This window comes from Silene latifolia, chromosome 11 (assembly GCF_048544455.1).
Source record: "Silene latifolia isolate original U9 population chromosome 11, ASM4854445v1, whole genome shotgun sequence".
NCBI classification, from domain to species: domain Eukaryota; kingdom Viridiplantae; phylum Streptophyta; class Magnoliopsida; order Caryophyllales; family Caryophyllaceae; genus Silene; species Silene latifolia.
Genome location: NC_133536.1, coordinates 42183679 through 42200779, shown reverse-complemented (window position 1 = coordinate 42200779; position 17101 = coordinate 42183679). Strand labels below are relative to the sequence as shown.

Sequence of the window (17101 nt, the reverse complement as noted above, 5' to 3'; positions counted from 1 at the left end):
CTAGCCCCTAGATCACATAAGGCTTTGTTGATCGTGGTGTCGCCAATGGTACACGGTATTGAGAAGCTTCCCGGATCCTTGAGTTTTGGAGGTGAACTCCCTTGAAGTATTGCACTACTCACCTTAGTGAAGGCGATAGTCTCATGCTTCCGGATCGACTTCTTCTTTGTGAGGATGTCTTTCATGTATTTTGCATAGGCCGGCACGTGATTGATTAATTCCGTGAAAGGAATTGAGACTTCCAAATTCTTCACAATTTCCATAAATTTTCCAAGTTGGTCATCAAATTTGGGCTTGGCTTGACGACTTGGAAAAGGAAGTCTAATCACAATGGGCTCCTTCTCCTTGACCTTGTCTTCATTTTTCTTTGAAATTTCTTCTTTTGATGGTTCTCCATCCTTGGAGTTTTGCACAATTTCTTCCTTGTCACTAGCTTCCACAACTTCATCCTCAACGTGCTTCTTCGGTGCTTCATACCTTGTACCACTTCTCAAGTGAATGGCACTAACCGTTTCATGTCTTGGGGGATTACTTTGAGGTGGTAATTGCCCCTTTTGTCTTTGTGAGCTTGAAGATGCTAGTTGAGTCAATTGGGTTTCCAACATTTTGGTGTGAGCTAGGATGTTGTTGATGGTGATTTCCTTTGCTTGACTATCTTTTTGCATTTGAGTGAAAAACTCTTGTTGATTCTTTTGCATTTGGAGGACCGCTTTTTGAACATCAAAACCTTGGTCATTTTGTTGATTGTATGGAGTTTGATTTTGGTAACCTTGGTTTTGGTTGTAAAAGGGTCTTTGATTTTGGTTTCTCATGGGAGGTGGGGTGTATGTTGTTTGAGGGTTTTGAACATTTTGGCTTTTGTATGAGAGATTTGGATGGAATTTGGTGTTTTCATTGTAATAGTTGGAATAAGGGGTACCACTCTTGTATGCTTGGAAAGCATTCACTTGTTCATTTGTTCACCTACATTCACTTTGGTCATGTCCCCAAAGTTCCACAATTCTCACATACCCCACTTGGGATTGATGAAGATGCCATCATGGCATTAACATGATGCTTTGGTGATTTTGAGGTTTCTTCAAGTCTAGCCATAGCTTTTTCAAACTTCAAATTGATTGTGTCAATGTGAGCACTAAGTTGAGCACCCAATTGAGTAATGGAGTCCACTTCATGCTTTCCTCCTCTAGTAGCCTTGCGAGGTCTACTATATTGTGAGTTATGGACTGCCATTTCCTCAATCTTGTTCCAAGTTTGATTGTCATCAACTTCGGTGAACATTCCATTTGATCCCATGTTGAGAATGTTCCTTGAATCTTCATAAAGACCGTTCTAAAATTGTTATACCAAGAACCACTCACTAAGTCCATGGTGAGGACATGAGCGACAAATTCCCTCGAACCGTTCCCAAGCTTCATACAAATATTCTTCATCCCTTTGCTTAAAACCCGTAATTTGAGCTCTTAGCATGTTAGTATTTTCCGGTGGATAGAACTTTTTGTAGAAAGCTAGAGCCAACTTCTTCCAAGAATCAATTCCGAGAGTAGCCTTATCAAGGCCTTTCAACCATTGTTTCGCGGTGCCAATTAGAGAAAAAGGAAATAAGACCCATCGAATTTGGTCTTGAGTTACACCGGTTTGAGAAATCGCATCACAATAGTCACAAAAGGTTTCCATATGAGAATGAGGGTCTACACTAGGCATCCCCCCAAATTGGCTTCTTTCGACTAATTGGATAAATGCGGATTTGGCAATAAAATTTCCGGTTAGATGTTGTGGTGTGGGAGTACCATTGGGTAGGTTCTCCTCGGTGGGTACGGAATGTGATGAAAACTTAGGCATTGTGGGTTGATTTTGTGTTGTATTTTGTGTTGGGTTCTCCTCACCTTCTCTTGCAAAAGGGTTGATGAACTCAATAGTTGGTTGAATATCTACAACCTCACCAATACCTCTCAAATTTCTCCTAGCAAGTCTTCTATTGGTTGTCAAAGTTCTTTCAATTTCACGATCAAAAGGTAACAAATCACCTTGTGACCTTCTAGACATGCAAAATATCAAACAACTCGAAAACAATTAGATCAAACCTTGAGGAGTTTTACTTCCCCAAGGTAAAGAAAGACACAACTAATAACAATATAAGAAAATCTAAATCAAGTTAACACCGTCCCCGGCAACGGCGCCATTTTTGGTCGGAATTCGGAGCTATATTCTATTTTTCGAAATAAATGTCGTTGGAATCACCTAGACCAAAATACAATTTATAACTTCACAAACAACTCTACAATTAGTAAAGAGGCAAGTAAAGGTCGGATCCCAAGGGACGGGAATTGAGATGAGATTTCTATTGCAACTAGTGGTGTCTTAGGGGTGTCACAATTGGGTTTGATGTAGAAGGTCACTAAACTAAATAGCAATGAAAGTAAACAAGCAAGATGAATAAAAAGGGTTGTAAACAATTGATAAAAAGCACAAGGGTGTCATGGGGTCATAGGGGAATCATGGGAATTGATCATACAAACATGTTCTCAAATTATAAACAAGCAATTATTGTTGTGATGGATTAGGTTGGGTTATATCTTACAATCCTAGGAAAGTTTGGGTCCCGGAGCCGAATCGATTAGATTGTACAACACCTACAAGTTGACTTAATCTTCCCTACTCAAGAACATGCATGGTGTAATGAGACTCGAGTTGGTTTATGTCTTACAAGTCTCATTGAAAAGATAGGTGATGGGTAAAAAATGCAAGGATTCATAGGCTCGCATTTCATCAAACATAACATGTGCATGAGTTGAGATCAAAACAAGCAAGCAAATAAACCATGAAAGCATATTAATTTAAGCATGAATCATTACCCATGTTGGTTTCCCCTAATTACCCATTAACCCTAGCTAGGTGACTACTCACTCATTATCATGTTGAACATGCTAGCAAGGTTGTCAATCATACCAACAAAGTGAAACATGATGAATAAATGAAATTAATTAACAATAATTAAAAAGGGATTAAGAGAATTATACCTACTAATGATTCCAATAATAAAGCAAGAATAAAAGAAGTACTTGATGCTTGATTGAGAGGTTGTCAATCTCCCAATAATAACCCAAATAATCTTCAATTACCCAAAATAAAGGATGAACAAAAGAGAGATTAAGGAAATAAAACTTGTATTAAAACTTGATTAATTGTTGATTACAAAACTAAAGAGAGATTTGATTGATATTAACTACACTAAATATTGCTAAGAAGAACATGCTCTTCCAATTAGATTAATGGGGTATTTATAGTGGAAATTAGGTGGATGCATTAGGGTTAACTAAGGGCTTAAATGACGATTAAGTCCCTACTTAAGGAAACGCCGGTATTTTTAGAAGGATGGGCATCTTTCTTGAAGATTGAAGAAACGACCAAGGCTGTCTTGGAATCCGTGCGTCTTAGGCACGGGACGGCCGGATTCAGGGTCTCTCGCCCGGCGTCTTTGGGAGAAGACGGGCGTCTTCGGTGGTCTTTGCCGGCGTCTTTGGGAGAAGACGCACGGATTGTGAAGGTGGAGGACGGGCGTCTTCAGCACAATCCGCACGGATTGCTGCTTAGCTTTGTTTCTTCTTCTTTTCTTCCCTTTCTCTTCATAAAATCCTTGGGGATTTCCTTGGGAATGCAAGGATCTTTCCTCATCATTGCCCATCTACTATAATATGTACAAAGGCCTTCTAATCTTGTCTCTCCTTGATGCTTGGTCATTGAATTCAATCAATTTAGTCTCATTTTGCCATGAAAATGCAAGGTTTGCACTCCTTTCCTACCAAGGACACAAAACCTCAAAGAATATGCAAAACAAAGAACTAAAGACAATAAATGACCAAAATATGCACTAAAAAGCATGGGAACAAGGCTAATTCGGGGGCTAAATATGCTCTAATTATGGTCACATCAGTCACTCCAAAGTGATGGATACGTGTCGTCTTCAATGAGACGAATCTATCCTGAATCAAAGGAAAATCCTCAATCGACTCATTTCTGGAGGTCAATCGAGAGGAAATGCTTGGAATACTACTCGATCGAGTAAGGCTGATTTTTAAGAATTTGATCGAGTAGAGTAAATTCCTCGATCGAAAAAATTGCTGAGAAAACTGCTCGATCGAGTGAATTCATATCTCGATCGAGCGAAGCTGAAAAAGAGGACTTCGATTGAGTGGTTGATGGTGCTCGATCGAATGATATTGCTGCTGAAAGACCTCAATCGATAGGAAAAAGGGATCGATCGAATAGAAAAGATGAGGATCGTGTTGAGACGTTGGCAGAAAGAAACAAAGGATTATAAATTCCTATCATGGTTCCCTTTCCGAGGCGATTGCAGAACAAGAAAGCCGAACAACAGTTCGGAAAATTTTCTAATATCCTGAAGAGCCTTCATATCAACGTTCCTTTTGCTGAACTGCTTACCTAGGTACCCTCTTACATGAAGTTTATGAAATAAATTTTAACGCGTAAGAGGCATATTAGTGACCATGAAACGGTGGCTTTGACTGAAATAGGGTCCGTCTTAGTTTAGAATAAGACACCACCAAACAATCAGACCTGGGTAGCTTTTCGAATCCATGTCATATAGGGACCCACTTAATTGACAATCCGCTATGTGACTTAGAAGCTAGCGTGAGTGTCTTACCACTGTATCTCGCTAAGAGACTGGGTTTGACCAAATTTAATTGCACCAATATGACTATTCAGATGGCCGACCGTAGTATATCACGGCCACTAGGTGTCTTAGAGGACATACATGTGAAAATCGGGAGATTCTTTATTCCAGTTGATTTTGTGGTCTTAGACATACCCGAAGACTCTTATAACCCTATTATTTTAGGGCGACCATTCTTATTTACTGCTCGCGTGGTAATTGATGTCGGGGGGAAGACCCTTACTTTCTAGGTAGGTGATGAGGCACTGGCATTTTATCAGTCCAAAGCTCGTAGGGCCCCTATGCAAGTTCAACCTTGCAATGCCCTACCCTCAATAGACCCAGACTTCGACTCTCCAGCTGAAAAAATTGACTATTGTGCTGCTATAGTAATACCTCAGCCTTAGACTGGGAGCAAAAAGGAGGACCATTCTGTTGTTTTCCTTGCTTCAGGTACAGACAGAGTGGATGCTGGAGATGCTATTGGTCGAGGTACAGTGAAAGTCAAATTAAGTGATGGGAATGCCGCCAATGAAAGTAAGGATGCCAGAGGAAAGAAGAGAGTAAAGGCGTATGTGGACACAAACTATTCTCCTTCCACCAGTTCAAGTTCAAGCTCATGGCGATCCAAGAGGACGGTCCGCAATGCTGAGGGGACTTCCTCCAGTCAGAAGCCCTCTTTTGGGCTACTACAGTGTTTTGGAAGATGAGCGGGGAATGCCCCGTTGTAAAACTTTGTAATTTGAATTTCTGTTTAGACATTTTAATTGCATTTTAGACTCTTAGACAATAGCATATTTAGTTTTAGCTTAAGACCGAATATAGACTGTATATTTTGTGAATTTGGTATTTGCGGGAAGCATTTCTACGTGTTTTCATGCAGGTTTGGGCAAGATTTATTGCATTGGGACACGTGCCAAAGGAAAACAACTCGATCGGGTTCTTTTTGTACTCGATCGATAGGAATGCCCGGGTAAAATGTTCAATCGAATTGACCAAAAAGAAGAGTTCTCGATCGAGAGGCATTTTACTCGATCGAGAAGAATGCAGGAAGAAGGTCTCAATCGAGTGGTTTCAAATCACTCGATCGAGTGACTATGCTCTACTTACACGCGGGGAGTATTTTTTTCCTCTTCTATTTTTATTCTATTTCTTCTTCTCCCTTTATTTTTGTGATAAAACCTCCTAAAACCCCCCCAAATCTCCATTTTTTTCTCCCCTTTTGCCAAAATCACCACCCACATTGCATTCCTTGCTTGTATTTCGACAAAGGCCCTCACCCTTCACCTTCAAATTCGTCTTGTTTGCGGTTTAATTGGGAAATTAGGGTTTGCTTGAGTCAGGTTTTAATCCATCTATTTTCTTGCGTTTTTGTCGATTTCTTTGCTTCTTCTTGTGGGTATTTGTCAAGTAAGTACTTTCCCCTTTGTTTCGTGTTAATTAATTGCTTATTTTCGACCTAATTAAGGGCTAGGGTTTTGAAATTTGTGATTCAATTGGGAAAATCGTTTAGTAATTGCTTCATTATCTGATTAATGTACTTATTTGATTATTAGGATGGATAGTAACACCATGCCCTCTACTAATTCTACTGTTACCCCATCCCTTTCTAAGACGGTGGTCCCTGCTGCTGCCACCGTCACTAGCCCTGATGTTGTTACTGCTGTTACTACCACTGCCACTACTGCAGCCATGGTCTTTTCCTTGGTGATGACCCCTGCTGAGTCGTCACCAGCTGTCACAACCGCTTTCTCGTCTACCTTAGTGCCCCCCCCCCCCAGTTCCTGGAATGGCTTCTTCTTCGGGTACTGCTGGATGTGAACGGGGTCGAGGACGAGGTACTCCTTCTCCTGGATGTGCTGCTACCACGTTCCGTGCCGATGACTCTTTGGACCCGATTCCTGATTATCCTGAGGTACGTTTCGTGAACTCCCTTTATCGTAAAAGCTTTAAAATTTTAATGCGCTGTAACATCACTTCCACTAAGTTTTTGTGTCAGAGTACCCTTGAGAGACTGGGGATTTACGAGCCTGTTGCTGAGTAGTTAAACGGGATGGGGATGACTGGGTTGACTACCATGAGTGCACTGACCTACGAGGAGCTGACCCTTGAGTTTTTCAGCTTCTTTACCTTTTCAGCTGCTGCATATGACACACACCCGCAGAGCTCTTGTGTCTCCTTTAGACTGTTTAACCGGACTACCAAATGGACCTTAGCTGAGTTTGGTAGTCGGTTAGGTTTGTCTTCCCACGGTGAGCTGAAGCCTCCTCGGAAGGTCCTACGTTTACTTTGGACTACCTTGGCACATACTCCTTTTGAGCAGCGTAGGCTGGCTCAGATTCATCTTCCCCCGGCCCGTTACTTTTTACGTCTCCTTGGAGGGACGATTTTTGGGCGTAAAGAGCCTAACAACATTAACAATGTTGAGTTATCGATTTTAGGGGGCTATTTAAACATTGATAGCGAGGGCACCTTTGTTCTTAACATTTCTTATCTGACAGCTCAGCATTTTAATGCTGTCGGGCAGAAGAAGACGGGCATGATTACCTGTGGAGGCATAGTCTCCTACCTCGCCCGTTCTATCTTCATTGACTACCCCCGTGACCTGGCACATGTAGATAAGGAAAAGTACCTAGATGTTTGCCTTACAGGCGATGTTTTGGTTGACCAGGGATCAGCGAACTTGGAAGATTTGTAGTTCCGAGTCCGTGACCTTAATGTTTCCCGACCTACCTCATCTTGCACCTTTGACCACTGTGACGGGGAGGTTGCCTCCACCTCTACCTTCTTACCATCTCACACTCGCTCCTCCCACTACTTCCGCTCCTAATAAGCGGAAGAGACCTAAGACTGGAGAGAGGTCCACACTGACTGAGGTTGGGCAGTCTTCCACGCCCACGCCTACACCAACTCCTATCCCCACTCCTTCTATTACACAGCCGGTCTTCCCGGCTAACTTTGTTCTTCCTCCACCCTTTGAGGCGCCCGAGGTCATGGACCAAGGGCGTCGTGACGATTTTCTTCTTGAGTTGCTTACCAGGCAGGCTCGTATGGAGCGGGATCAGGCACTCGCCATATTCCCTCTGTACGAGTATCACATGAGGAGAGGACGTCCCATCACTGAGGGCTGGCCACACCCTTCTTTTTACCGGTTCCCGGCGGAGGGGTACCCGCAACCAGAGAGCGAGGCGGACACAGCTGAGCAGGAGGAGAGAGCTAGAGCTGACGAGAGGAGGAGGAGGGGGAGGGAGCAGGAGTGAGATCCTAACTACACGGTGGTTGAGGAGGAGGATGAGGAGGAGCATGTTGACGAGTAGCTGTTGGTCTACTCACTTCCCCAGTTTTCTGGCTGTTTTGGGGAAGTTCACTATTTTGTATGTATTTCTGTTCTTTTAGTTATTTCTCATCTCCTTATTTATTGTATTCATTCATTTATTGGTTGTTTTTATCCCTTTCCCATTATATACTGTTGGTGTATGCTGGAGGACAATGAGGACATTCTCCGTTTTGGTTTGGGGAGGGTATTGCATCCTTTGAGTCTGCATTTGCATTTGCTTTGCATTCACGTTTATTTTTCTGTTTGCATTGTATTTTATTTCAAAAAAAATCAAAGAAAAAAATAAAAAATTTCGAAAAATCAAAAAATCCACGTTTCATTTTGCATTTAGGTTAAGTCGGAACGGTAGATTTCAATGATGATTTTCCACTTTAACTTGTCATTTCACTTAAACCTTGTATCTAATTGGCATTTATTATCTTAGTCATGCGCATAATCTACAAGTTAATGTCAAAAATATAGTTGATCATATAGACTTGACCTGAAAAATTGGCAAACTACTTATAATTTCTAAGTTATTAGAGCCAAATAACTGGTGTCATTCATGACCAGTTCATGTAGGAATTAAGAGTAGTACTCCTTGCATAGCATGTTCGTCATTTTTGCACTTTTATGACATTCGATTGCTTTTTGCTTGCATACATTCGGGTTTGTGGTCGGTGTCACATGCAGGGAGGTGCTTACATTTCTCCCCTTTCTTTCATTTTCACCTATTTAGCTCCACATTAGCCAAACTTAGCCTTATGACCCATTAACTACACCCAAATTAAGCATGCATGTCAAGCTAGTTTAGTGTACTTTTTGCGGTATATTTCTTATTACGAGTTGGTTTGTCCCTATTCATATGGAGTTGGTAGAAAATAAAGAAAAGTGGGCAGGAAAATGAGAAAAGCATGAAAAGAAAAAAAAGGAAAAAGCAAAAAAAGGAAAAAGCAAAAAAAGGAAAAAAAACGTGAGAAAATAGAAAAAGAAAGAAGAAAAGAAAAAGGAAGTTGGAAAATGAAATGATAAATATGGACCGTTTAAAAAAAGGAAGTTTGTGACGGTCTTACTCCTGTGCTTTATTCTACATCATTTTAGGAGTTGTTGTGTTTGGTTAGTGAGTTGTGCGCCAAAGGAGGGCGTATGTGCTTTATTTTCTAATCAACTGAGAATTGTATGGTCTTGTTTAGGTGCTAGCTTGACGCTCTACCTCCATATATCCCATAATAATTTTGCCATTTCTTAACTATAACCTCACCTTTCCATAACTATTGTAAGCCCTCCGCTGTGAGGGATATTGTTGGTTGGAATGTATGTATGGTGATTAGAATCGTCTATCATTTTTGTCGCATGCATGTTATGTGGGTCGCAGTTTAGGTGAGTGACTGTTTTTCCTCTTCTTCTCTTACACGTTTACATTCGCCCTTTGCTTCATGAGACAAGAGTGACCCGTGAGAGTCCGATTTTAAAGGTCTTGCAAGTTCAACAGGTCAGCTTATTTATAGACATCATACAACTCGTTTGCGCTTGACTGCTGTAGCTATAACTGTTAGTTTCAATTGCATCAAATGATTTAAGTGGACAAGTTACAGCTAGCTCTGAGTTTTGATTTCCGCTCCATTAGTTTGCATTTAGTTTACTCGAGGATGAGTAAAGGTTCGGTTTGGGAAGATTTGATACGTTTAATTTATATAGACTTTATAGCCTCTTATTGCACGTATTTTCATGTCATTTTCATTGGTTTGTTGGCTACTTTGGTTTGTTTTGTCTTAATTGCAAAAATGGACCTTAAAGTAGTGGTATGGTGCCTTTTTCGTCCTTCTTAGCATGCAGTTTGAGGAGATGAAGATTTTAGAGCAGAAGACGTACCTCGGGAAGCGTGAAAGAGGTCCTATGAAGCTAACCAAACGAAGTCAAGGCTGTTTCAGTGGATATTTATTCGATCGAGAGCTTTTAGAGGACGATCGAGTGGTTTCTGATGGTCGATCGAATTGGGCTAATTTGGAAGCGTTCGATCCAGAGCCCCAGTTGCTCGATCGAACGGTTTTGATGAAGATTCACTCGATCGAGTAGTTTGAAAAGGCTCGATCGAGTGACTAGCTATTATACACGGGTTAATTAATCCGTGTTTAGGTTTACTTATGTTAATAATTACTTCCCTATATAAAGAAAGTCGAGATTAGGTCATAATGACGTTTTGCAACTGATAGTTTACTCGTAAACACTAATTTACTCTTAATTACTACTGGAACTTTACTTTGCCTCTTCTCACTCGGGATTCGCTCTCTTGTAATCTCTCTTTCTCTTAACCTTAATCTAATCTTTTGCTTGATTTAATTATTGTTCTTCTTTATTTCATTGTCTCTTGATTTTTATTCTATTGTTATCATTGTTATTATATAATTCATCTTCATTATCTCTTTATCATGTCTCTTAGTATATTCATCATTATTATTGTTAAATCTGATAGCATGAGTAGCTAAATCCTTTTATGTTAGGATTAGGGGAGCCATGGTAGTAATGTGACGATGTTGTGAATAGGCTAGATGATTAATTGTGAGAACCTGTGGCTATAGCAATATAACTGTAATATGTTTAGTTGAGTGCACGCTTCTAAATGACTTTAATCTGGTTAAATTCGCTCCTAGATTGGAAGATTGGAATGTACAGACCTGCTATGAACAGTAGGCTACCCTAATGAGGACGAAAAATATGTTAGTTGTAATCTAGGGTGGATAGCAGACGGGAAGGACCTTTCCCTAGCCCTTCTCACAGTAGATTGTCTAGACTATTTATGACTGAATTAGTGAACTGCCATGGTGAACCGAAATCCTGACATACCTCTCCTTATCTAATGAATCTTAGCTTTTTCTAGCCTTTATTGCTCTTGTCTCTATTTCTCTTGCTTTATATCTTCAGTAGTTTAGAAAAAAAATTAAAACCCGCCATTTGTGACCCGACAGACCTACTTAGAAGATAGATACTTAGCCTCCCTGTGTAGATCGACCCTACGTACCGCTAGCTTCTGTTAGTTGTACTTGGATATTTATTTTTGGTACCTAACGACGGTATCATTCACAAATTTTTGTTAACACAAGTAATCCTCTTATTTAATAAAAAAATAGGTGGAATTAAAAACTTGGTAACAATAAGAGGCTAAGTGAGTCCGCGACTTGCAAAGCTAGAGCGCCGACTAGGACATTCTATATAGTAAAACTAACACAAACAAGCACACAATACATAACTATCACGACATAAAAACGATACACACACAAACACTAGTACAACATAATAATAAAAGGGTGATGGAGATCTTGACTCCTCCACCTTACCCTTGCCTCTACCTTCGGGGTGCATCTTCTGCTTGTTCTTCTTGCTAGCTCGCCTAGGACGAACTTCCTCCTCAGAATGGATACGCAACGGCTACGGCATCTGGCCACAAACACTAGTACAACATAATAATAAAAAGGGTGACGGAGATCTTAACTCCTCCACCATACCCTTGCCTTTGCCTTTGGGCTGCATCTTCCCCTTGTTCTTCTTGCTAGCTAGCCTAGCACGAATTTCCTCCTCAGAACGGATCCTCAATAGATCCGCAGCGGCCACGACATCTGGGCCCCTGCACGGCCTGATACCCGGCCTAAGTCAAGCCCACACACGGCCCAACGCCTCTTTAGGACCCCAAGCTCATCTTCTTCGGCGGCCTCATCACATTTGGACTCACATTAACTTCAAAGTCATTAAATTAGGCACGATTGTCCTTGGCCACTTCCATATACTTCAAGCCATTGACTCACATTTATATCAAAGCCAAGCTCTTGACCATTTGACATAAGCGGGAGTCACCCATGTCGTAGGACCGGGATTCGGTACCTCTCAAGTTGGCCGAGTGGCCCACCACCTCTCGAAAACCTCCACTAGCTTGGATTTTCGGTACACGCTCTATGGACAAGAGTATCTTGAGCGGGCACCTTTTGTTGGCGGCCTATTTGCCTCATGACCCTTTCAGGATAAATGAAGGAAGCATCCTTTAAACCAACGATCATCAAAGAGCGAGAAGAAGCGCCCGAAATGGGAAAGCCCGTGAACGATCTCATGCGCCACCACGGGACCACCCAATGAACATGAGGGCCGCCCTCCTACACCAACTTTGAAGTCAAATAGGCCTTGGTGCACGCAAAGTTATCCGCATACAACTTTTTCCTCATGGTAAGGTGGCGGAAAGAGTAAAAAGAAACATCAATTGGAGGCTCAACATACCTTAGCATCTCCATAAGCCATACTTGAAGGATTCGAGGAGATCCAAACGAGTGCGAATCTCCACAAGGCTCCTTCTTGTCTAAGGCTTGATCAATCTCGCCAAGCGCCAACCAAGACGGGTCCCGTCTGTGCCCCATTTGTTAAACACCATGAATGAGGTCCGTACTAGCATACCATTTCGGCCTCTCCTTCTTCAAAATATCAACAATAAGGTAAGAATGCACTAGGCAAAAGTCAAGGTCCCTTTTCCTAGCAACCTCCAAAACATTAGCGTCCAACCGATTGGAAAAGATGTTGATAAATGACAACATGTCAACACCATGAGGAGAAAGAAGGAAATTCATTTGGCTCGTCGACAAGCCAAGCCGAAATTTCTCTTTATAGCATAACCTAGTCGGGGGAAGCACCGGAGTACAATCCGACCACCCTCTAATAGCACCCACTTCTTCGGCAAGCGAGAAAATTTCGCCTTTTGGGAAAATGAAAACATTGTGTTTCGTATCCTAAAATCGGGAGCATGCATCAAGGAACGAAGATTGAACCTTGACTTGGGGAAGCACCAACAATTAACCAAGTCACATTACATCGGGTTGATATTTTATGGGAGCCGATAAATCCCAACACCAATGTCGCAACCTACCTTCAAAAGTATCCATGAATTTATTTCTGGAAGAAGAAGAGAAGTTTTCGTAGAGATTTTTGTGTTTCGGATGATGAAACAATGAAGCACAAACTCATTACTTACAAAACAATCAGCGCTTCTTTTCAAAAAAAAGGAGAAGCCCCTTGCATCGCAAAGAAGCTCGCTCATCGTTGGGCTGCTTCTAAGGATTCACACCTTGACTTGTCCTTGTCTAGTTGTGTTTTCCTCTGACACCTCATTTTCCTCGTCGTAATGCTCGCGCCTCTTATGGTTGGCCTAGGAATTTTTGTGTTTTCTTATACTCACATTTCCTTGGATTCACGTTTTACGAAATCCGACACGGTTTTCATAGCTCACCTTTAAACATACGAGTTTCCTTTTATTTTTTAAAAAAAGGGGGGAAGGGCTAGTCGCCCTGATCCGCGATGGATCGTTTCCATGACGTATTTTTTTCGCAAAATCAATTTTACAAATTTCGGTCTCTGTGGACAACGCCCTCGGGAACTGCGTCCGCGGGATCCACACTAGGCATAATCGACTCGAGGTTCTTTCGAATCAAATTAAGACAAATTAGAGTCGCCACCAAGTTTTTTGGGAACTTGGAACCGTTCAAGTCAACTTTACACCTTTCATCGAAAAGCATAAAGCCAATCGACTACGAGTGATTAAAAATAAAGACTTGTACCCTATATCACTCGATTTGAATGACTCTCGTAATCCAATGGTATTTAGACAGATCCACAAACCATAGATCTTGAGTAAGGGGTGAGGGTACGTGTTAGGAAGCCCATAAGGACACCCAACCCCGCCCGTCAATAACGGCCTCTACTAAGTCAAGTGTCAGTTTCAAACAAGGTCATAGCTACTACGATATATGATATGCAAACATCGTTTTAAAACCCTAACATGTGAAGTTTCTATGTTGATTTAGATGCAACTAAACTAACTTTGTCAAAGTTGTAATTTAGCATGTGGGTTGATTGATCTAGCAACATACAAAACAAAGCAAACAAGGCTTAGGGGGAATGGGGGAGCCGTTGGGATCTACCCTATTACAACCCAGGCATTTCATGCCGACACAACGATAAATTAAAGATACAACTCGATCTAAAATACAACGTTATACACAAAACCGTACACGACACATTACACGGCCAATTCGGCCTAGGGAAACGTGCACAAGGGGGGTGGCCCACGGCTTACATGACTCACGGCCTTGGGTCACTCCTCGTGATGCGTGCTTTCACTTAATCTTATCGAATTAGACATTGGGTCACACACCAAAGCATGCATTAGCATAAATCGGGCCATGTTGCTTTAAACAACATGCGATTTACTACGCTCTTATATGCATTGGGGCACAACCATCTAACCAAACAAGACTAAGGTTTTTGGAAGAGGTTTTGACTCGATAAAAGAAAGCTAACTTGAAAATTACAACTCGATGAACAAACGATAAATTACAAGCGACAAAACAATAAAGAACAAACAATTCATAAAAAACGAAGCGAGAAAGACCAAAGGATACGGCCAAGCCATGGCCACTCTAGACACGGCTACCCTAGGTCCTAGGTTAGGTTCATTAGTTAGATCAATTGATTGCGAAACAAGTTCGAAAGCGGGCTAGAAAACAAGTTATAAACGACGTTGATCGATTGAAAAGATGTCTTGCAAATGTGTATTCTACACGGCCTAAAGGGGTCAAATTAGGTCAAGAAGTTACGATATTAACGCTACTCATCAAGTGTTAATAGGAAGGTGCTAATCACGCACCCCTATGCTAGCGAGAAATCGAGTGAAAAGAGAGATGCGTTCAATTAGGTTATAGAATTGTTAGTTGATTTTTAAAGCTATGTCGATGTACCCTAACGTGTCTAATTAGGTTATTAAATTGATCTAATGTCATCTAAACGAGTTATATGTTAACAATCAGAGGTCATACTAACATGTGACGGGTCCTAGGGTGGGTCGAATTACACGAAACAAAAGAGGGGTCAAAAGCGAAGAGCGAAGTTAGAATTCGTTTTATTAATGCCCTACCTTGAACACAAGGATATGTAAATGAGACGGGGGTTACGACCGACTGATGTAGCGGATTTCTTTCCCATCTCAAGTCAACGCGGGTGTTCATGGTGGTACTTTAACTCATACTCGGACTAAACTAGTTTCATAGTTAATGATAATAATCGAAAAACAAAATAAAACGAAACAATAAAAAACAAACATAAAAAAACGAAATAAAAGGGAGAAAGAGGAGGATTTGATGCACCCTCAACCTACATGTATCGTTGACACCATCTTGGGTCGTAATCAATGGTAGATTTTATCTCGAGAGGGCCGTGCCGACGAAGAAACAAAGCAAACAACACGTTTTTTGCAAATCTGGACAGCAACTTTCAAACTGCGATTTCTCTCTCGTTTCACGGTGAAAATTCGATTTAAAAGATGTTTTGAAAACTAGAAAGAGAGGAGAACAGAGATCTTAAAACAGTCCCTGCTCGTTTTGAGTTATTGGGCACGAAAAACGAGCACAAACAGAATCGGACAGACAGAAAAGCCGCGAAAACAAAGTGTATAACACTCTGTTTTTCGAGGGAATTCGTGTACTCTCAAGGGCAATTTGGCTCGTAAATCTTTGTCTAATGTGTAGATGGATGTTGTATGGTTAATTTGGAACAAGAAACTCGAATTTTGATGGAGGTTTGAAGGGAGAACGAAGGGTTTCAAAGAGGACACACAAACTGATTCTCAGTTTGTAAGTCGGTTTTGTCGAGGGTTTTTTGAGAGGCAATTAGGGTTTGTTTCTGGAGTTTAAAGCTTGTAAGTGAAGGTAGTATGTATGGAGAACTTAGAGGAATGAAAGTGTGGTGGAGAGGAGGTATTTATAGGGAGTTAAAGTAGGGTTTCGAAGGGTGAACAACAGCTTGGGTCTGTTTCGCATAGCTGCTGTCCAGCAGCTATTTCGAGGGTTTAGGGTGTGTTTTCTTGGTGGGCAAGGCATGGTAATATGTTTAGGATAGTCAGGTGTGGATGGGTGGTTATGGGCACGGGTTTGGTAGCCGTTTGGAGCGGGTTTAGAAGTGTTTGATTGGGCTCGGGTTTGGAGAACGAAAACAGGGGGGCTGCTTGTTGCGTGAGGTTTGTGAAGGAGTTTGGACGTGGGTAGCATGGGAAAGGGCTTGGAATTATAGCTTGATATGTGGGCTAGGTGTGAGGTGAGATATGGGTCATATTGGAGTCGAATACGGGGCAGTTTTGGTGTCGGGTTTGGGGCTGCAAAACAGAGCAGCGAAGGTGGTGTTGGGCTGTTTGGGACGTGATTTGGGAGGGCTAAGCCAGGGCGTTGTGGTGGGATTTCGCTGTGATTTGAACACGGGTTGGAGGAGAGGGGATTGGGCCGAAAGTGCGTCGAAAATTGAGCCCAAATCAAGTAGAAAACGAGCTCAAAATCGCGTATAAAATCGTCGTAAAAATCGAGTTCTTCAAATACGATTTATAAAACGATTTAAATTGATTTTTCAAATCAAGTAACTTAAGAATGATTTTTCAAATCAAAAAATATATTTTATTTTCAATAAAATAAATTTAAGAAAATAAATTCAAATTAAAACGGTAAAATGAATTCACTTTTAAAAAAACATTTAATTTAAATATCATTTAAATTAATAAAATACTTCGTCGACAACGCTCATTCTACATCGTAAAACGAGCCCAAATAATGACAATGACAACTAACGAGTACACGTGTCCTATCATCATCGGGTGTTTGTCGGGTTCTCTATAAATTCCAATATCGACGGATACGGGTATCTACAGAGCCCCCACTTTGACTGAGCCTTGGACAAGGCGAAAGTCAAAGTATACCCCAGGTCCCTCTCGACCTGAGGATTCTGCGGGTCGTTTATAGTTCATTAGACTTGCGTATGTAAGCTCGCCAGCCATAAGAAGAGATCATACCTGAAACTTCGTCGGGGATTAACTCTTGCTTCTGTTGCATCAAATTGTCATCATTGGTCGTCGACCCATACATTGCATATATGGTGGATTGAGCCTTATCCTGAGGCGCCTACGTATCCGTTTCTGACGGAATCAAACCCGCGTCGTAGTTCGGCAACTGCTGACACTTGCCCAAAGTTTATCATCTGCTGGCATTCGTCCGAAATTCATCATCTGTTGACACTTGCCCAGAGCTTATCATTTGCTGGCA

General features: G+C 41.4%; 1 non-coding gene across 1 annotated transcript; it reads left to right on the top strand.

Annotated features, from left to right (window-relative positions):
* Nucleotides 1–1360: 1360 nt before the first annotated feature.
* On the top strand, nt 1361–1467 carry LOC141615444 (small nucleolar RNA R71). Its single transcript, XR_012529865.1, has one exon. It is a non-coding gene; the product is annotated as a small nucleolar RNA R71 (small nucleolar RNA).
* The last annotated feature ends 15634 nt before the right edge of the window (nt 1468–17101 follow it).